Source organism: Cotesia glomerata, linkage group LG5 (assembly GCF_020080835.1).
Source record: "Cotesia glomerata isolate CgM1 linkage group LG5, MPM_Cglom_v2.3, whole genome shotgun sequence".
Lineage (NCBI taxonomy): Eukaryota > Metazoa > Arthropoda > Insecta > Hymenoptera > Braconidae > Cotesia > Cotesia glomerata.
Window position 1 is genome coordinate 11,144,933 of NC_058162.1, and position 23,210 is coordinate 11,168,142.

The window sequence follows — 23,210 nt, forward strand, 5'->3', positions numbered from 1 at the left end:
ATTAAATTCTCTCCGTGTTGCTTTCTAGATCCTCAAAACGTGGAGATCTGATGAAAACTCGATTTTTGAAAACTAGGATGAAACCATTAACTTCCCGACTTCTTGAAAATCACCGATGCAGGAAGTTAAAAATTCATTTATGATTGCTTTAGTTTGTGATCAGAAATTAGACAAAATCTTAATTCATAGTCTAATAGATACCAACAAGTTTTAGAATTATATTTCACCGAAATATCTTTGTAATGAGATGGCTGACCTATTATATAGTTCGTGAGCTGATTCATAAAAGTTCGTAAAAAGTTTGTCCAAACGGTCAATAAAAATACGTTGTTGAAATAAAAGATACGCAGACAGAATGAGTGAAAGGGAGAGGGAATTAGTTGAGACCTTTCTGGAAACGTAGGAGTCTTTAGACTATATTGATCCAATAGTCTGTTCATGTCAGCTCATAAATAATCAACAACCCTGATAAAAAAAAAGTATTGAGACAAAGAAAAAAGTATTGAAAAGTATTGGTTTTCTAATCAATCCAATACTTTTTTCTTTGTCTCAATACTTTTTTTTATTCAGGGAAGGTTCACGCACACGTGAAATCCAAGACTTTTAGTTTTGTTGAACTGCTGGGTATTTGACTATCGATCGATAAATTTTTTTGGTTTGTTGTATTTTTCATGTCATTTACACTTTTTTCTTTTACTCACAATGTCCGTAGAATGCAATTTGGATTGCTACCTCGTTATTTCGTTGATGTCAGGTAGAAAATTGACAGAGAATCGCTAACAATTGTTCAATCAAATGTGATAATAAAACCCATTATTTTTTAATCGAAATAAAAAAAAAAAATTATCATCAATTCTAATTTCTTATTACTAATTCAGTACCTAACTTTTTAGATGAGCTGAACAATTTTAATTATTTTAAAAGGATAATAAACGATTAGTCTGCCAGTCTCATGTTGTTATCAAACGAGCTTCCAACTCATATGGTAATTTCTTCGACCCTTTATACCCCTGATAGCCATCCAATCATAAAAGTTAACGCTAAATTGCAATCCAACTTTTATACAATCTAGGGCCGGAAATTGGCTTTAACTTTTATCAAAATGTTGTAGGAAAAGTCTTGATGTGAACTTTTAGTGAAGTTGAACAAAGTGAGTGAAAATACTCATTGATATGGCAGATTATCAGAATTTGTCTCTTTTTTACATCGGTAGGTAATTTATCGGTAAAAAAACGACGCACAGTAAAAATTTTTTACGTGACAAAACATCAATAATTTATGGTTAGACCGGGGAGTTGAACCCGAATCGTCTGGTTACGAATCGCTTCCTCACTATCAGATGAGCTATCTGAGACACACATCGCGGAGGTATTTTTAGTCACTTATATCTGATACAATATTTCTATAATGTATAAAATGTAAAATTGTATTTGCAATTATGAATATAAAGTGAGTGAATTGAATTAATTTAATAGTTTTTGGTTTTTGGCTATGACATTGAAGTTAGCAATCACTTGACTATTTTGTAATTTTTTTTTAACAAATAAATTTGTTCCAAAAAATTATTTATAAAAAATTGCATTTTTAATTTTTATAAATTTCTACATGTCAATTTTTTTTTCTAATTATTTTTTACCATAATTTACTTGTTAAAAAAAATTCCTAAAATTATCAAATGTCAGCTAAATTAATTATCATTTTTAGCTTTAAAAATGTAAAAAAATGTTGTAATAATTTATTAATAAAAATAAATATCTGAAATTATGTGATGTTTAATTTTCTTGAATATAGAAATACTCTGAAACCTTTTATAAAATTATTTACAAAGCATTAAAATTTTTTTTTATCGTCCTATTATTTTTCATTAATTTTTTATAAGAACTGATTGACAATTAACTTGCAAAAAACTTTTTTAAATCATGGTTTTCTAATCAACTTGAAGGTCCAAATAAATATAACTTAAAGTAACATTAATTTTTCTATGAATTTTAGAGTAATTTTTTATTAAAAAATCATTCCAACTTAACAATAACTTTTTTATAGATTAAAAGTTGGTTAAAACTTAGATTCAAATTGCGGCAGTAGATTAACGTTAAGTTACTATACAACTTATGTGAACTTAACGTTAACTTTGACCAAACTTTCTTTACTACAAGTATTTTTATAGTAAGTGTGGCTATCAGAGACAGTTTATTCATTCAAGTGAATTTTCATGAAATGTGGCGCGCTCTTGTGGATTTTATAACAAGCGCGGCTAAGAGGATGATCAACTTACTCATTTTTAGAATAATAATACTATTGATTTTATTAAAAAATTAAAAGATCGGTTGCCCCTACAGTTTTCGTACTCCTTAGCACTTTAAATTTAATAATAGTAAAAAATTCTAAAAATAACCAGCAGGATCAGCAGTTTTTAATTTTTTTTTTATTTTACAAAAAGTTGGTCGTTTTGCCAGAATATTTTCTTAAATTTGAGAACAGATTAAAACATTTTTTTCTTCTCGAAGAAAGAAACTGTCACCCATTCGTGTATATTATAATAAAAATCTTTATTGCCCGAAATACGGGGTACAATAGAACTTCCTTTCCTTGATACAAAAAAATAGTCTTACAAAAAAACTCTTATTCTAAAAAATAAAAACTTATAAAGTAATATTTACAGCCATCAAATACAATCTATGCCTTATGCTAATCAATACAATGCTTAACAACTTTAGTACATATCCATAATTTCATTTAACCACAATTTTCAGTCATTCAAATCATCCAGCGGAAAAAGAAAGCCTTAGCCAAGAAAAAACCGCTATACTCACACATTCCACATCCCTCCTCACACATCTTTTTGACGTCCGTTTCCGTGCTTTTTTTCTAATATCAAAACAGATCTTTTAAGTTCCCATAACAAAACTACTGAAAAGAAAGTTACTCTGCCTTTGCACTACCCCTTCGCTTTTCTACACGGAGCTTAGATAGAAGGAGAACGATCGAGATAGGGGGTTTGGTATAAATGTGTCCTCAAAAATAGCAGCAAATTACTGATGCCTACTCTCACCACCAGAGTAGCGCCACTATTAACTCGATCTCTGTGACGTCATTAAAGACAGCAACTTTGCTACAACGCATGTAAACACAAACGCGTGTGTACATTTATGTTTTTTGGCTATACTTAATATTTTTAAAATTTTTAAAGTAATTAAATCGATAATTTTGAAAAATGGTGAAGAAATGTACAGTTAAAAATTGTATGAGTGGCAGTATAGCAGAACGAAAAATGAAGTTGAAGCAAAATAATTGTCCAACGGCTTTATTTCAAGTACCAAAGGTATGATAACCTATAGTTTTAAATTATTTCCATTTTCAAAATTAATAACTGTGATTGAATAATAATAAAAATTTAATTTTTATTTCATGTAATGGTTTAAAGTAATAATTAATGTATATTTTTTTAACAATGATCACTGTTAGTGACAAATAACAGTATATAAACGATATGTTGTTAGTAGGAGTGAAATGTATAATTTATAATGTTTTTTTTTTTTTTTTTTTTTTTTTTTTATTATAAATACTAAACGTAATGAAAAGAAAAAATTTTGAAGTCTGTATTTAAAAAAACTAGAGTCTAGAAATAAGATAAAGTTTGTGGATTATTAATTTCATATACTATACATTTTCATCTTTGGACTTTGAAAAATTCTATCCATTCACTTGCACTAATAAAAAAACTAAACTTTGGAAAAAAAAAAACAACATTTAGAAAAATTATTCTTTAGGTCGAAGCATTAATGTACATGTTTTCAAATCAACATAATATTAACACATAATTAATATGTAAGTAAATGTTTTTTCTGTTTGAAATTAGTGTCCGAGTATGTTGCAAAAATGGAATTTGGCATTGTCACAGCAACTTCTTCCTAAAAACTTCGTTTGTGAATTGCATTTTAAAGAGGAAGATATTAATAAAAAATTTGACAGAATAATTTTGCCTAATGGTGATATTTACGACTTATCAAAAGCCAGATTTGATTTAAAAGTAGGTGCGATTCCAGTGATAGTAAATAATACTACTGATGTTAATATGTTACAATGCACGGATAATACCAATACTTCTATGCATGTAAACTCGGAGCAGATGGTTGTAGACAAAGAAGATAATGATATTACTATAGCTGAAGACTAACAGTATGAAGAAAATAATGTAAGCAACAATTTGTCCGAGTCTAGCGAACAGATTTTTAGTTCAAGAATTATTGACGGAATAACTGCAGATTCAAATTGTATCGAGGCTGCAGAACTCGCAGGACAAACCAGCTCCGATGAAAATATTTTTCGGGCACCTACTATTGACAATTCTGAAACTTTTTCATTATCTGCCATAGTACAAGCACTCGAAGACCGAGGTGTACCTCAAAATTGGTGTTGGCCAAAACAATTAGAGCTACAAAAAGTATTAATTCTGTATTATGTACATATTATTTTAAAGCAGGTAAAATTAGAAATTAAGATTAGTCGGGATTTAACACTTCAGGTATATAAAAAATAATTTTGTGCATATACTTTGTCCTATTAAATATTTCATCTGTAAATATTATCGTACTTTGTAGGTAACTGTTATTAAAACTGGAGTCTCTGTAAATTTAGATAATCCATTAACATCAACGAAAATTTTTTGGAAAATACTACAAGATATAGAAAAATTTCAGTTTTGTACCGGTGCTGGAGTTAACAATAGAAGGTTTTTATCTACATTTGTTTGTAAAGTATAGAATGAATCGTAAATTCTGACCTTTTTTGAATATAGTATGAAATTATTGTAAAGCACTCAAAATTTTTATTCAGAGCTACTCGAAAAGTAGCATTTTTTGGTTTTAATATTCTTTATGTGTATTCGATTAATTTTTTATGGTTTTCGGCAAATGCTCAGCTACCTGTGATGGCATTTTAAAATCACCTGTGAAATATAAAAGATATCGGAAAATATATAGGCGTCTTGCTTGTCGTAAATTACGAAAAAGATTACTCAGTGGCTATAAAGAAAAAAATTAGGAAAACGGTTGACCCTAAAGGCCATCCCTGCAACTTCCCGCTAATTCCGTTAATACCTGGCCGCTTTTTTGAGCTCTTCGAGCTCAAAAGTACAATCTGTGTGTTGTTTTAATCTCTCCGAGCTCAAAAAGATACCTTTTCTATGCTTTTGAGCTCTTTGAGCTCAAAAGTCTGATAGAAGTTTCATGGAACACTATTTTTTGAATGTTCATACCGCAATAACTTTTAAATGAATGAACCGATTTTTACGCGGTTGGCGGCATTCTACGTAGTTTTTTAAGCCTTATAAATAATTTCTAAGTTTCAATTGGTCAAACTAGAAATTTCGGAGTAACTCTGAAAAAACACTTTTTTCGGTTTTCTTTCGTTCACGATATCTCTCGAACGAATCAACCGATTTTGACCAGCTTGGTGGCAATCGACGTGGTTTTATGATGTTAAGAGCTGATTAGTTTTTGGAATCGATCGGTAGAGCTGTTTGAAAGTTATTCCAAAAAATGTCGAAGTTATGTTGAAAAAATCCTTATTTCCAAATATTTCGTCGAGGATATCTCTCGAACTAATCAACCGATTTCCACGTTTTCGGCGGCAATCGACGCGGTTTTTAACTTCTGAAATTATTCTATATCATGAAAAACGATCCGAGAAGAAATGACGAAGTTATGTGAAAAAACAGTTTTCGGTTTTATTTCGTTCACGCTATCTCTCGAACGAATCAACCGATTTTGACCGGATTAGCGCCGATCGGCGTGGTTTTTTGACGTTAAGAGCTGATTAGTTTTTGAAATTGATCGATCGAGCCGTTTAAAAGATATTCCAAAAAAACCACTTTCAAAAATGATTTTTTTCTAATTTTTTTTGAGATTTTTCAAAATTTCTCAAAATCTATCGGTCCGAATCGGTTCAAATTCTCAGGAAATCTAAGTTTGGCGAAGCCCTTTCGAATGGCACCAACCGCGATGAAATCGGTTCAACCGTTCAAAAGTTATAAGTGATTCACATACTTACTTACACACACACACACACACACACACACACACACACACACACACACACACACACACACACACACACACACACACACACACACACACACACACACACACACACACACACAACCAGATGGAAGGGTGGAACGAAGAAGTATTGCCTGGTGGCGACCCTAGACATCAGAAATGCCTTCAACTCCGCCAATTGGGAATGCATCATGCAGGCCCTCCAAGAGAAGAATGTACCAGAATACCTTCTTAAGATCGTAGCAAGCTACTTTGAAAACAGGGTCCTGAAGTATGACACGAAGAACGGTCCAAGGGAGTATGCTATTTCTGGAGGTGTACCACAAGGTTCAGTTCTAGGCCCGCTCCTGTGGAATATTATGTATGATGGCCTATTAAGACTAACTCTGCCAAGAAACGTCAAACTCGTAGCATATGCAGACGACGTAGCCGTAATGATCGTTGCCAAACATCTTGACGAGATAAACCATGTGTTCGATCTCACTTTCGAGCGCGTTAACCGGTGGATGGACGCAGTGAACCTGCAACTGGCGCAACACAAAACTGAGGCAGTGCTTATTACCAGCAGGAAAGTGGTAGAGACAATTAAGCTGAAAGTCGCCGAACAAGAAATCACATCACAACCTTATATTCGATATTTAGGAGTGATGCTTGATGCCCGACTCAACTTTAAGCAGCAGGTAGAACACGTCAGTGCCAAGGCGTCAGCAGTGGGAACAAGTCTAGCACGACTGATGCCGAACATCGGAGGGCCAAAGCAGAGCAGAAGGGTACTGTTATCATCTGTAGTCACATCGGTGCTTACATATGGTATATCTATTTGGACCAACGCTCTCGAGATGCAAGAATCATGGAGGAAGGCTGGACCAGTATACCGACGGTGTGCCTTAAGAGTCGCCAGCGCCTTCCGCACAATATCCGAGGAAGCAGTGTGCGTTATTTCCGGAACTCTGCCTCTCAGAGTCCTCGCTGAGGAAAGACGGAACCTTTATCATCGTAAAAGGTCAACTACACTAAGCGCTGAAGAGCTCAGAACTGAAGAACGGCAAAACAGCTTCGACCGATGGCAGCTCCAGTGGGACGCTGCAGAAAAAGGAAGATGGACGTATCGTCTTATACCGAGGATCGACGACTGGTTGAACCGGAGTCATGGAGAGGTTAACTACTACCTTACACAGATGTTGTCAGGACACGGCTGCTTCCGAGCCTATCTTCACCGCTTTAAGCACGACGATTCTCCGGAGTGCCCATCCTGCCCAGGTGTCGCTGAAGACGTGGAGCACGTGATCTTTGCATGTCCTCGTTTTAACCAACAGCGCGATGAATTAGAGAAGATTCTAAAAAAGAGAATTCAACCGGAGACAATAGTAGAAGAAATGCTGTCATCAGAAGCTGTCTGGAACGCCACGAGCACCTTTGCCACTGAAGTGCTTACAGAGTTGCGGTCCATCGAGAGAAAAAGAGCAGAAAACAGAAACTAGAAGGGAGATAGAAATAAAAAACATCTTAGCCACCAGAAGGAAGAGCGGCAGCTAATTCCTCCCCCCGCGAAGAAATGCCTTACGGCGGTACCATGGGGGATCAGAGGATAGAAGAGAAAGGGGTTTAGGGTTTAGTGGGTAGGGGCGCCAGCGTCGAGTTTTAGTATGACGCTGCGTCGAGTCGCCACATATCCAGGCCAAACATCTATGCAGAACATCTATGCAGTACATTTATAAAAAACATCTATGCCTGGAATGCGTAAAGAACATTCCCCCCCCTTACAAGGAAAAAAAAAAAAAAAAAAAAAACACACACACACACACACACACACACACACACATACATACAGACATAGTGACAACCTCGCGGGGATAGTCAGGGAAGCTTCCTGTGACCTTCAAACGTCGAGATCTGATGAAAACTCGATTTTTGCAAAACGGGGTGAAAACAATAACTTCCCGATTTTTGAAAATCTGAGATTTTTAGCGGGAAGTTAAAAAATGATTTAAATAATCGTTTTATCACGATTAAACGGAAGTTAAATTCAAAGCAAAAGCGTGTACATCGTTTGCAGCAGAAGGTAAAAAAAGTTTTTCAAATTAAACTAAATTTGTAACATTAATTGTAATACAGAGCCAGAAGTTAAAAGAAGAATTAGAAGACTTAAGGAATCGGTGTGCTATGACCAAAGAAAATATTATTGAAGAAGAAATAGCTGACTTGTCAGAAGCTCAAAAACAAGCTGTTCGCGCTTGCTTTCAAGCTGCTAAAGCCAAAAATGCAAAGCAACGCCGGTATACTATAGAGTGGGTATACGAATGCCTTATGATAAGAATTAAAGGTCCTTCGGTTTATGAAAAACTACGTCAACGTGAAATATTATCTTTACCTTCTAAAGATACACTTAATAGATACATTAATAAATTTGATAGCGTTTTTGGTTTTCCAAAAGCAATTTTTGATACTCTTCGTTTAAAAGCCTCTCGAATGGAAAATAAGATGCACCGTGTTTCGGAGAAGGTTTTAGTATATCGCGTGCTTAAAGGTAAAAGGACTTATAGCTAAGGGTTAATAGGGATTTGTGCTGAAAAGGCGTATAAAAAAATTTTCTTTTGCCGTTCGGTTTGAAATTGTCTGAAACGTAAAAATCTGTGAAAAAAAAAAAAAAAAAATTGGTATCCTAAATCTGAAAGGGCGTATCTTAAGACATACGCCCTTTCACCTTTAAGAAAAGTACTACTAAAAGGTAAAAGGGCGCATAAAGATGTATAAAGATGTCCTCGAAATAAGGGGAAAATAAAGTTTCATTACAGAGCGCGCTGCTACTATCTCGATCCACTTTTTAAATTTAGCGGTTAAAAGTATTCGATCAAATACTTTATCCATAACCAAAAATAATGATTAGGATTAAATAATTGTTATAAAAAAAAGGATAATTAAAACTGTAATTCATGGAGTGAAATTATTCAAAATACGTAAATGTTCCGTAAATTAATAATACATTAATTAATTATAAAAGAAACCTCTAATTTTATATTGCTTTATAATTTCAATATGTCTTGAAATTGTCAAATACATTACAAAAAGATTTACTTTTTAGTTAATAGTTATTTAATAATTAAATTATTATTATTATTATGTATGGTGAAATAGTTATTTAATAGGAATTAAAAATAAATATTACATATTACTTTTTATTTTAAGAACCCTGATAAGGTAAAAGTCCCTATTATGAGACACTTTTCAAGGTAAGTTGAACATTTTTGCGAATAATAAATCCATTTAAGAAGAAAATACACTTTTAATCGCATTGTACAGTAATTTGATGATTATTAAATCAATATTTCTAATGTGTTTATAATTTTTTTGGTTAAAAATGAATTAAATTATGGTTTTTTAAGAGAACCTATGAGACCCTATTTATGAGACACTTTAAAGTCACATGTCCCCAGTGTCTCAAACCACAGGACCCTATTTTTGAGACAGTTAAAAAATCAGTGAAATTGATCAAATTTTATATTTTTATTAATTTTAGACAGTCCTATTTACAAAATAAGAAATTATTTTAATTTTTAATCAACTCATAATTAAATTTTTATCAGTTAAATAATTAATTAACGAAAATTATTGAATTAAATCTATTTTTCTTTCTTGATTTTTTTTTTTTAATTCTTCGACTTGAGCAATTAACTTTTTCTTTTCTTCTTGTAATATTTTTTATTTTTAAGTTTTTCTTCTTTCATGTTTTTTAACTTTTCTTTTTTTAATTGTTTGTACCATTCATCAGAGATCCCCACAGATGGTAACTTTGACTTGCCTGTTTTTTCAATTTTTATTATTTTTTTCTTCAGTAAATAATCCTACGGCAAAGTGAATATTTCTTTCAGAGGTTTTTCGGGAGATTTATCTAAAAATATGAATTTTTCGTAATTCTAATCATAATTTTTAAAACTAGTTCATAACTAATTATTTTACGTTACCGTTATCAACAGTTATTGATGAAAACTTATGAATAAAACGATGTTCGTCAATCATTGCAGGCGTAGGATCCAAATTTTCTTTCATAAATTCTAAAAATAGTCACATCAAATTAAATTTATCGAACATAAATGTGAGGTTGACATTTACATACCTAATTGATAAATTTTGTTGTTTATAGGATTTGTAGGATGAATATTTTTGAGCTCTGTTGTATTATTTTATATATGATATTATATGATGTTATATGATATTATATATTATAATGTATATATATATATATATATGTATATATATATATGTATAATATAAATACTATATAACATAAATATAATTTTTTTGGATGACGCACAAGGATTTCGATTTTGCGCAAGGATGATACGCAAAATCGTGAAGCGTTCCACATTTTGTTTTTTTTTTTTTTACAAATATAAATAATGCTGTGAAGCGGGAAAGAATAGGAGTTACGGTAATTATTACGTGAAGCGTTCCACATTCACGTAACAGGATATTGGTAGGAAAGGATTGAGAAAGGAATGTGGAGAGGATCATCTTAATTAAAGACACTAAAGTCTTTAGAAGGGCACCGTATTACATTATTGCTATCAGTTAATGATTCTTGAAGACTAACTTGACTAGATTCATATATAACCGTAAAAAGTTGTCCATCATTAGTTAAATTATTTTATTCACAGTTTATCACATTAGAATGATTGTCCTTAGACAAGACTTATTAAAGATGTATTACAATTTGTTATTATCTTAATAATAACAAATTTTAATACATCTTTAATAAGTCAGTTTTCGTCACAGGTGACCCTATTGCTGCTCTGTAGAATAACAACTGAACAATAACATTCTCTTCTTTTAAAGATAATACTGTCGCTGGCTCAGTTCTAATTTTTGCCTTCTCAGGACTAATACTTTTTCATCTAACAAAGGTAGCAATCGGTACTCCATGAACAGCAGCTGCTTTTCTCAAGGACATCTCTGTGTCTTCTATTGCTTTTAAAGCTTTTCCTATATTTGACGAATCATAATTACTTAAGCCTTTTAACTTTTTTTTCTTCAGTTTATTATTCACATTGGAACACAACACTTTTTTTTGGTTGAATTTGATGATTGAGTTTTTGTCTCTTTAGGATTTTGTTTATGCCTCATTATCTCAGCTTTTTATTATAAATTACTTTTTACTTAGCCTGAAATAAATAATATACTTTTAGAGTCAATATACAACAAAATATTATAAATTTATCCAAAACATTTAATTAAAAAAACAGAAAAACTTGTTGACAAAGTTATTCAATGTTATGATTTGAGGTTAGGTTCATAATCTAAAGGTATTTGACTAAAAATACTTACTTTTAGAAAAATATTTGAGGTTTTAATAACAGCCAATATTTTATGACATATAATTGCACTATTTTTATAATTAATATAACATATTAACAATATAAAATCTTATAAATGTACACCGTCTCACTTAATCGGGACAAGCCGAAATACACATGTCCGTGTTACATGGTACACCTAGTAAAATGTCTCATAAACCGGGGCATTCACGTTTATAAGTGTAGGTATTGTGAGACACTCAGATTTAAAATATTGTAATAAAAAAAACGCATAAATATGTATAGAAATAAAGTCTATGACTCATCAGCTTTCAATTGATATACAATTTAACATAAAAGAAGAAGAGACAATGAAATTAAACTAATATAAGAAACTAGGTAGCTGTTGCCGTTTTACTATTCTCGGTCGTGGCTTTGAGCACAGATAACAAACCTCGCACTTTAATAAATATTTTTTAAAAACAGTGTGAAATTAATTAAGAGCAAAAGTCGAAAATTGCTTTTGAAATATGTGAATTGAAATATTTTTTATATTTTTGGTATGCTAGCGGTGTGTTTGTTTTCATAAAATAGTATTTTTATGTAGTGTATCATAAATGGGGACATCGTCTCATAATAGGGACTTTTACCTTAAAAAAAAGTATTGAGACAAAGAAAAAAGTATTGAAAAGTATTGGTTTTTTAGTCAATCAAATACTTTTCAATAGTTTTTTCTTTGTCTCTATACTTTTTTTTATCAGGGTTCTTAAAATAAAAAGTAATATGTAATATTTATTTTTAATTCCTATCAAATAACTATTTCACCATACATAATAATAATAATTTAAATATTAAATAACTATTAACTAAAAAGTAAATCTTTTTGTAATGTATTTGACAATTTCAAGACATATTGAAATTATAAAGCAATATAAAATTAGAGGCTTCTTTTATAATTAATTAATGTATTATTAATTTACGGAACATTTACGTATTTTGAATAATTTCACCCCATGAATTACAGTTTTAATTATCCTTTTTTTTTATAACAATTATTTAATCCTAATCATTATTTTTGGTTATGGATAAAGTATTTGATCGAATACTTTTAACCGCTAAATTTAAAAAGTGGATCGAGATAGTAGCAGCGCGCTCTGTAATGAAACTTTATTTTCCCCTTATTTCGAGGATATCTTTATACATTGCGTGCGTTCTCCTTCTATCTAAGCTCCGTGCTTTTCTAACTCAGCTATCCACCTCTCCCCTTCACCTTCCCCTCCCTCAACCTTAGATCTCATCTCCTGCCACCCCTTTTCAACTCCCAGTCCTGAACATATCTCCCCGACATGCTCCCATCCCGAGTCGAAAATTCAGACCCGTTTGAGCTGTACTTTGTTCCACCACATCGTCGAAAATTGTGTGGTCAGGAAAGACTGCACAGTAAAATACAATATAAACACGACGCCTGGTTTGACTGTTATCAGTGGAGAAGAAAGAAGAAAGATATTTTCTTTCTACTTCCGTAGGACACCAGCCTCTTTTCTCGAAGTATTCTTTTCTTTCTTCTTCCCACCCGAACAATTCTCTTCCAGCACGGGCTCTCTTTTTCATTTCTTGTCTACACCTCCTTACAATTTCCCCTCCTCCACCCTCCTCGATTCTTTTTTCATATTTCCATGCTCTAATACCTGCTTTTCCCTCCAACCTATCCCTTTTCAGCTCTTCTCTTATCAAATATCCAGCCACGTTCCTTGAGACTCCCAGGACCCACCTAAGGTATTTGTCGTGAATCTTTTCTAGTTCTTCTCTTGTCTTCCATCCCCATATCTCCACCCCGTAACTCATTACAGGCCAGACTAGCTTGTCGAACAGCCAAACTCTTCTTGCTTAATCCTTTCCGAACTTTCTTTTACCTATTCCCCATACCTGTCCCATTATTCTAGTTCCTTTTGTCACCCTCTCCCTTATGTGAGCATCTTGCCGCCCGTTTGCTCTCACCACGTATCCAAGGTACAGATATCTATAAACTTCTTCGACTTCTTTCCCTCTCCAGTTCCAAAACACCTTTCTTTTCCTGCCACCCCCTTTTCTACATCTCATCACCTTTGTTTTGCTCACGTTTACTTCCAGTCTTTTCTTTTCTACATATCTTTCTAGAGTCCTCATTAATCCTTTCATCTCATCTTCGTTCTTAGCCAGAAGCGCGATGTCGTCCGCATATGCAAGAGAGTAAATTTTTTCCCCTCCTTTCAGCTCCACACCACCCCATCTTCCTTTTCTTAACTCTTCGTCTAGATCAGCAAAAAAGAGTACGAACAATAATGGACTTAGTGGACACCCCTGTCTTACTCTTTTTGTTGTCCAAAAGTTCTCCCCCAGATACTTCCCTACCTTGACCCTTCCTTTCGTTTCTTTCAGGACATCCTCGCACCTTCTCACCATACCTAGGCTCACCCCTCTTTTCCTCATTCCTTTCACCAGTTCCCTCCTGTCTACCGAGTCAAAAGCAGCCTTAAAATCAACGAACAGCACAACTAGTTTCCCTTTATCTGCGTGTATTTCGCGGTTAATAATCAAATAATTCAGAGCATATATGTTATCCAGTGTCCCTCTTCCTTTTCTGAATCCAGCTTGTGAGTTAGGCAGTAGCCCTTTCCTTTCTACTTCGTTCCTCAGCCTCCTCTCTAGAACTCCCACATAAATCTTATACCCTATCTATGTAATAGTTATCCCTCTGTAGTCACTTGTCCATTCGTGTATATTGTTATCTTCAATTCACCTCAAAATTATGTTATTTTTAAAAAAAAGAAAAGCATGATTAATTTTTTTTAAAACTCTGTTAATTTTTTGAGCCGTTGAAACTATTAATAAAATTACTTTTAGGATACATAAAAAAAATTATTCGACAGCCGAAATAGAAGTCGATTTCTCAGAGCCACTAAAAATTTGCAGGATCTTGAAAACAAATGCACTAGTGGAATTTTGTCAAATTTATGGGAAAATAAGAAATAGCTAATAGTCAATCTAGAAAAATAAATAACCATACAAATCAAGAAATTTGATGAGTTATCGTATTTAAAAGTCATTTCAAGAAGAACCATATAAGAGCTCTAGCTCTAGTAATGATTTTCGACAAGCCTTGAGCAAGTCTGGTTTAAGATTCTTGATTAAGTATCTATGGACTTCTAATAGATTTTCGCTCAAAAATTATCGCAAAATTGCCATAGATACTTCGTCAAAATTCAACGGCAAGTTTTGAGCCAGAATTTAGCCAGAAAATGACAAGAAATCTGACACTCCCTACTACCACACTTTATAATTTTCCCATAAGAGTGCAAGTGAGGAAAGGATACCATTCTAGTAAAAAAAAAAAGAAAGTGGTGCACTTTATGAATTTTTCTCGCGCAAGCTCAAGTTAAGATTCTTAACCACATGGAAAAAAATAAATATTTGCAGTAACAATACATGACTGCAGAGTCATGTCTGTCTTGCGACAGGCAGATAAGTTATTATTTCTATTGTTATTAATTAAAACACTTTTGTCAATAATAATTACAATGTTTGTACCTAAAACTGCATTTACATATTTGTTTAAATTTAATTTTAATTTTACTAAGCGATTTTCTTAGGTAGGAAGTTGAATATTAACAAATGCTCTGAAAAAAAAGTATCGTTTTTATCAGTACAAAGTATAATCCAGCAAGTTTTCTGATAGTTAATAGTAATTTTTGCTTGAAATTTGCACTAACCTTCTCACAAAAACAATCGCACAAAATTTAAACTTTTGGTTACAAATATGATGAAAAATATTATACGTGCCAACGGGAAAAGTAGGACATTCAAACCCGCGTGTAAAATTGTCTCCCGACCCTAAGTGCGTAAATATCTATTACGTATTGATACAACATGAGAATGATTATTTATTACCATCTATTGCTACACTTATAATTTCAATTTTTATTTATTTCAATACTTATTGAAAAATTAAATGATGTCAGTAAAGTGAGAGTATAGTCATGTTGCATTCGGTATTCTGACAATAGTAAATTGAAATATTTTGATAATCAGTGTACGTATAGTGCTAAGCAAAATACCACGTATTGTTAGTAGAATAATTTACATATATGCAAAAAAGGGTTCCTTATAGTTATAGACTACTTATTTTTTGGATTTTATCAACTCTTTCTCATTCTTATTACGATTTACTTTTGTAAACATTTTTTTTGCTCGACGGGCAGAAAGTGTCAACTTTCGGCCCGCTGCGTTAAACGAAAGTGCCGCTTCCTGCCTTCGTCGAGCAAAAAAATAGTATACACTCCACGGAAAGTAAATAAGAAAGCCTCAGATCACATGTTTGTCAACCTCGGCTTCGCCTCGGCCGACAATTACATGTGATCTGAGACATTTTTTACTTTACTTCCCTAGGTGTGTAATATACTATTCCCGTGATGAAAACAAAAGACAGGCATTTTCTTTCAATTCATTTGCTTTTTTTTATCGACCTCGCAATTTGCTAGAACAAAAATTGAGTAAGAAAATTTATTTTTTAGTTGAACATTGACTTATATTGACCATTTGCTGAAGTTCAACTTTCGATCTGAGAAAATCGCTCAGTAAAATTAAAATTAAATTTAAAAAGATATGTAACTGCAGTTTCAAGTACGAACATTTTAATCATTGTTAATGAAAGTGTTTTAATCAATAATAATAATAATAGTAATAATAACTTATTTTTCTATCGATTTTTTTAACTTCCCAATATGAAAATTAATAATATTGAAAAGAAGAAAGTTATATATTTTAGTCTGATTTTTAGAATGCAAGTTTTCATTAGATCGTTATGTTTTTAGGTCTTAGAAAGCTGTTCCAATTATTTCCGGCTGGACGTTGTTTTTCATCTCCATAATATCTCAATAGCATTTTTTTCTATTTTTTCTCAGTATTTTTTTCTTTTTTATTATGATTGAGAAAACAATTCGTTAGCCGTCGTTGTCAGCTGATACGATGCTAACGATGCCTTTTTTGTCCTTCTTTTTACTAGTTCATTTTTCGTTTTTCGATCTTGGTCCATGTATATCATCTTCATTGTATCAAAAATATTTTTACCATTCAGAATAGAAAAAAAAATTGTTTCAGTTATTATAATACTAATTTTTGTTCATATGTTGCATTGTTTATTCATCAGATCTTAAAATCAAATTTTCCAAATGGAAAATAAATAACTTCAATGCTTAGAAATGAAATAAAAAATCTACTTATTCGCAAAAGAATTCAGTGTTTAATTTTAGTGGAAAATTAAATTTTTTATAAAACCTTTTTTTTTTTTGTTTTTGCTTTCATTGATTTGTTACTCGATAAGCAAACGAGGAATTTGTTCGTTGACGTATATAAAGACTATGTATTAATTAAACTATCAATTCGGATACTAGCTCAAATTGGATTAAATCCAATCAAACAGGACTGTGTTTGATTTTCTAATTTTACTTTTCCTCAGTGTCTGTGTGCAAACAAAATTTTACGCTTTCATCAAATAGCATAAATATATCGTCAGAATATTCTTTGTAGAATAAAATTAACCGAAGAAAAAAATTTTTTAATTTTATTTTTTGCCGATCTGTTTCGTTTTTTTTTTTTTTTTTTTCAAAAATGACACTGAAACATTAAAACGGCAAAATCGCATAAAATAAAATCTCAGAACATGAACAAATTTAAGGGAACATTAATATAGAGAAAGTAAAAAAAAAGCGAAGTAAATAACTTATAAAAACACGAAAAAATTAGAAAAATTCTGAAAGAAGAGAATTGAAAAAAACTCAAAGAAAAGAAAAAGAGATAACTTTTAGAGATGACAGAGTAAAAATTAAAAGAACACTGAAATGTTAAAAATTAGAGAAAAAGGAACTAAAAGGAAATGATAACCCATGTAGGAACTGCCAGAGTTGAATGACGGGGCCTTGCCTGGCCCACTGGGCAACCAAGCTTGGCGCACCGATATTGGTCCATGCTTGGAAATCAGCCTTGGCCAACCCAATGATTATCCGAGCCTGGATCAACACTGGTTTGCCATAGAATGGCCAAGGCAAGAGAACCCAGCGTTGGGCCAAGACTGGGCAACCAAGCCTTGGTCGGCCCAATGATTACCCGAGCCTGGGCCAAGGCTGGGAAGCCTAGCCATGGCTGTTGAATGGCAACCCATACTTGAGCCAGAATTGGGTAACCTAGCCTTGGCCATTCAATGGAAAATGCAAAGTTAATTAATCATTAAGTAATAGAATTTTAAACAGTAAATATTTATTGTTTAACGAATATTTATTAGCAAATGCTAAAATTGAAAATTTATTGTTTAACCAAAACAATTGCATATCGTCAAAATTGATATGGTCTTAAAACAATTAAAATATAATAATTTACAGTTGAATTTTTAACATTGATAATTTTAAACATTAAAATTTAAAATTAGATATTAAAAATATACAGAACGATGTACAAAGTCTAAAGAAATATAAAAAATAGACTTTTGCGTTTTTTTAACTAATAAACATTTGTCGTCATGGTAGCCAGGCATGGGCCAGTCCTGGTAACTAGGCTTGGGCCAGCGTTATCATTCCAGACTTAAACCAAGACTGGGCCAACTCTGGTTTACAAGCCTGCCCGCATGGAAAAATATATATGCAAAAAATATATGCAAATATATATTTTCACATATATGTTTTTTGCGCTAAATATATGTTCACATATATGCGTAGATATATGTTCACATATATGCGTGCATATAAATGCAATATATATGTCTAGAGATACACAGAAAATAATTTAACTTGAATCAAGAAAATAATTTTGAAGAATTTAACTTTCTTGATTTGAGTAAAAAAATTCTCAAACTTAGAATTTTTTTTTTCAGTGTATGACATATATGTCTACATATATGTAAGCATGTATCTCTGCATATATGTCAGCATCTATGTGAAAAATATATGTTAACATATTTTTTTTTTGCGTAAATATATGCGGCATATATATTATATATGCGACATATATTTTTGACATATATATTTCTCCATGCGAGTGGCCCAGAGTTGTACATAGTTGGGCCAAGCCTAGGCCCGCCATACTTTCCTACATGGGAAAATCGATTAAATTTTCGACAAATTGAAATGACGACTTTTAATGATCATAACTGTGATTGTCAGAGATATTTTAAGAGTAAATTAAGATCTTAAAACTACCGCTCAAAGCTCCAGTATGAAATTCAGGAAATTCTTTATGAAATAATTTTTTTAGTAGTAACTCAATTTTATAGTGAAATTTAAATACTTTCGATTACAACAAAATTAAAAAATGTATTTCTTAAATCATTAATTTTTTTCTCCAAATCTTTGAAACAAAGTCAAGTTATTTTCTGAACTCTCACATTCTTCTGTTTGACAATATTAGCCGAGAAGCAGCTAAAAAATCAATTTTGTAACGATATTCTAAGTGGTAATGTCCGTATTTCAATTCCGTCTTTTTCATTTTCATAACTTATTCTTTATCTTATTATTTTTTGAAAGGGCTTTTCTTCATCTCCATCTTTTATTTTACTTCAATCTTCATTGATTTCAATTAGTGTAGAGAACAAGATAAAATAAAAATAAATTGTTCTATTTATTTGCAACAATTACAATTTATATATTGAATTTGCAACCAGTAAAAAACCAACATAAATAAATTATTTGTACTCTATAGAAATATGAGTTAATAAAAAAAGAAGTTTATCCATGTAATCGACAACTGCAATGATGCGGTATCAGATACTGTAAAAATGTTGGAGCTGAGTGGAAAAAAATATAAAATATATTATATATATATATATATATATATATATATATATATATATATATATATATATATATATATATATATATATGTATATAGAAAACGATTTCATTTCGCTGAGTAATTTTCGATCTACATCTACAACACGCTTTAAATGCATGGCACTGCATAGCAAGAGGCGTGTATTTTTATGGTTGATATGCTACGGCTTATCATTCAGATAATTCGAGTACGGATGTTATACGAGGGGTTGGTCGGGGGTTGGTAACGCCCCTAGTCCTCGATCGATAAATAATAAACAGTAGTGCTTGCTGTAGGCTGAAACAGAATCGAGTCAAATAAACAAAGGTATCCATTCAATTTTTCATCCCTTATATTCTGCTACTCTACTTGGGCTTTAATTTTCCATTATTTATAAGGTTATTACTATATACATATACTTTTTTCCTTTTATTTTTACCAACCATAACACGTATCAAAGTCATTAGTTAGATTTATAATTAAAAAATTACCGTTAATTCCATAATTAATTATTGAGTAAAGAAAAATCCATATAACGTTGCTATTAATGCAAAAAATTCCGTTAATCAGCCGGTGTGTAGCTCACAATACTTAGGCAACCGAGGGGGATTTATTAGCAGGTCATATCTGGTTAACCGATAGCGCCATTTATTCATCATGTGAATGGCATGCGATCAACAGTCGTTTATCGGTTGTTGTCTCGCTTTAAATGCTCGGTAAAACACTGAGGTTCCGTTAACGAGCCGTATCTGGTAAACTGCCAGTCGCCGTCTATTTTCCCGATGAAAACCCATTTTTAAAAAATCGGACTAAGTCAATAACCGCAATTTTATTTAATTTTAAATTTTCTCAGTGGGAAATTAAATCATTTTTAGCCTCAAATTTCATACAATAAAAAAATAAATACATTTTTTGAAAAAACAAAAAACTAAACAATGTTGAAGAGAGGAGAAGAAGAGTGACAAAAAAAGACTCCCTAAATTTTTTTGCACAAATGATTCCGTCCAAATTTTTAATACGATATAGCAAAAGTAGGGAGTGTGGCGAAATGGGATCCTTTAAGAAAAAGTGCTCATACGCTCAGTTTTTCTCACTTGTTTTACTCAATCGTTTAAGATACCAAAAACTACAGGGAGCCCATTTTGCTCCCCTTCCCTAATAATTTAAGTCAAAATTGACTGTGAGAATAGAAAGATCGTGAAAATTTTTTTTGACCTTTTTTTCGGTCCAGAGGCTTAGGGAAAATTTTTACAAGCTAACCTAACATATCAATCTTATGGCCTGCTTAAATCTGTAATCTTATCTATGATAAGTAATCAAGCTTGTTAATTAATACTTTTTAAGTTAAATGAAGTTATTGGTTTCATTCCGGTTTCCGAAAATCAAGCTTTCATCAGATCTCCATGTTTTGAAATCGCAATTTAAAAGTTACAAGATATGAGTTTTTTTTTTTTTCATTATTTTTGAATTTTCGGTCAAATCGATATTATGTACTGAAACTTACGTTAAGTTTATATTTTATGGGTTCGCCAACGTGAAAGCCCCGAAGGAGGCCCCTTGAACACGACAATCGACTTCGGAAACAATAATATAAGCCTCCCCTTACTAGCTTCGAATCACGGCCCAAAAGAGAGGTGTCCTGTGGATGGTTTTCCTTTTTTCTGCCTGATTTTCTTCCTCCTGCTGGACTGGAGTTTGATGGTTGGGTTGGAACCAATTCTTAGAGTTTAGAAATAACGAAATACTTCTATTCGGATTTTCACATATATATTCAATTTTAAAGGCTCTATGGGGTGAACAGGTCTCAATTTACAACTTATCACTTAAGAACTTTTAATATAACAGAAAGTAATGGTTTATGAGTTCGAAAACGGAGTATCCCATACAAAGTTTGAAAACCGGCTCTCGGATGGCCCATCGCCGGGCGAAGGATGATAATTAACGGCCGGACATTGGCATCTTTTAATGGCTCATCGTCGGCTGAATATACAAATGATAACCCCGGCCCATTAATGGCAGTTGATCATCGGCCGATTAACGGCCCCAGTAATGGGCCACGTACTATTTAAATTATCGGCCCATTAATAGTTTTTAATTATCCACCGATTATTCCAACAAATATTGGTCCATTACTGGAAAATGAACAGCAAATCATTAATAATAATAATAATAATAATAATAATAATAATAATAATAATATTTTTTCGAATATTTTTATATTTTTATTGTTATCAATTATTATTATTAATTATTATTATTATTTATTATTTATTATGATATTATTATATTTATTTATGAGCTGCATTATTAATAATTTTTTAAGTAATAATTTAATAACTTAATTAGAATAGTTGTTTGATAATTTATAAAAATTTAACTGCCTGTCTATATTCAAATTTTTATTATTCTAGATAATTCTTATTTAAGTAAAACATTATGAGTAGAGACTTTATTTTTACAAGTTGAAAATAACTTGGTTCTTAAGTTATTTGTTAAGTTTTAAATAAAAAAAAATCAAAAATATAAAAATAAAAAATAATTTATGTCGAGAGAGATCTTTTTTTCGTCCATGCTCTCGGTCATTACAACCAGAAAGCCATTTCCCAACTTTTTCAACAAAATTTTTGCATTCTTCCGAATCACCGAATTTTTCGGTAACTACATTTGTAATATAAAAAAAATTCTAAATTTAATTCTAAATACTTTACTTGAAAACACTTTTGATAAACATTGATTATTTTTACATTACCTATCATGCATTTAAAACTTTCTGTACTACTGAAGTTGAGTTTTCCAGTTCCTTTTATAATTTTTCCAGTGCCGGAATAATGTGTTTCAACACTTTTAGTCAATAAAGCAGATGCCATTTTACATATAGATCCTTTAGCAGTAGTCTGTCCATAAATTAAAACACGAAGAAGTACCATCTGAAAAAAAAAATATATATGAATTTGTGTGAAATCAATAAATTATAAATCATTATTGAATAAAACGAGCATACTTTTCCAGCTTATCATAATTATTAGATGGCGGATATTGGCAAAAAAATCCATCAATTTCTTCTGCAAATATATTAAATCAAATCGTTAATATTATTTAAATCACTTTAACCTTACCAATTATAAATATTGCTTATTTATTAAGTCAATCACTATTTAAGATGATAAGAAATTAGCAAATATCTAACAATTTAATACTTTTTTTTTCATTAATTAAATAATAGCTAACACAATTAATTTTTTTTAGTTGCATTTATAATTTAAAAAATTTTTTAAATATGAAGTTTTTTAAAATTAAAAAAAAAATTTTGAAAATCTTTAGATGTCGGTTAACCTAATTTTTATTTATTTAAATTAGATAAATTGAAAGAAAATGGATTAGACGATAAATAACATGTAAAAACTCTCAAAAAAATTAATTAATAATTGATTTACTTAATTAATTATATACACTCACTTCATAAATTTTAGGTTAGAAAGTCAGCAAACCAGAAGCAATACACGACACAACAGAACTGAGGCAAGACACTGGACACACACATTTGTTACACTTGACGCTGCGTAACTCTTTTGTTTGTCACGAGCCGACTTTTCTTCAATTCTTGGAAATGAAAAAAAAAACATTCTTCAAAGTTTATGAACACTAATAATTTTTTTAGGGAATTGTAGTATTATTTTATAATAGTCATTTATGCTTAAATTAATTAACCTGCGATAAAATTAATTTAATTAATCAAATAAATCAAATTAATTTTATTACTTACACTCACTAATTTTATCACTATTTAAACTAATATCATCGATAGAACATCGGTAAGGTTAAAGTGATTTAAATAATATTAACATAAATGACATCATTGATAGAACTCTCATAAATATTATAGTCGATTTGAGAGCTTACTAGAGTCACCGGTATCGTTATAAACACAAATAACATCTTCCTTTTCTACAATTGCACTATGAATGTTTTGATTTTGTTGTTGGCAATTGTTTTTTTTTTAATGAGTTTAGTACTCGATATTTTT

At 31.4% G+C, this 23,210-nt stretch overlaps 1 protein-coding gene and 3 long non-coding RNA genes across 5 annotated transcripts in view; 1 reads left to right on the plus strand and 3 right to left on the minus strand.

Annotated features, from left to right (window-relative positions):
* The window catches only part of LOC123264625 (matrix metalloproteinase-17-like), a 281,705-nt gene that overhangs the window by 129,347 nt on the left and 129,148 nt on the right, over positions 1-23,210 (plus strand). The window lies entirely within an intron of this gene.
* On the minus strand, positions 9,762-10,217 carry LOC123264676. Its single transcript, XR_006509393.1, has 3 exons — positions 10,174-10,217; positions 10,022-10,111; positions 9,762-9,948 (listed from the first exon to the last, which is right to left on the minus strand). It is a non-coding gene; the product is annotated as an uncharacterized LOC123264676 (long non-coding RNA).
* On the minus strand, positions 15,093-23,174 carry LOC123265565. The gene is made up of 3 exons (XR_006509598.1): positions 23,087-23,174; positions 22,637-22,786; positions 15,093-15,102 (listed from the first exon to the last, which is right to left on the minus strand). It is a non-coding gene; the product is annotated as an uncharacterized LOC123265565 (long non-coding RNA).
* On the minus strand, positions 20,937-22,108 carry LOC123265573. Its single transcript, XR_006509608.1, has 2 exons — positions 21,936-22,108; positions 20,937-21,318 (listed from the first exon to the last, which is right to left on the minus strand). It is a non-coding gene; the product is annotated as an uncharacterized LOC123265573 (long non-coding RNA).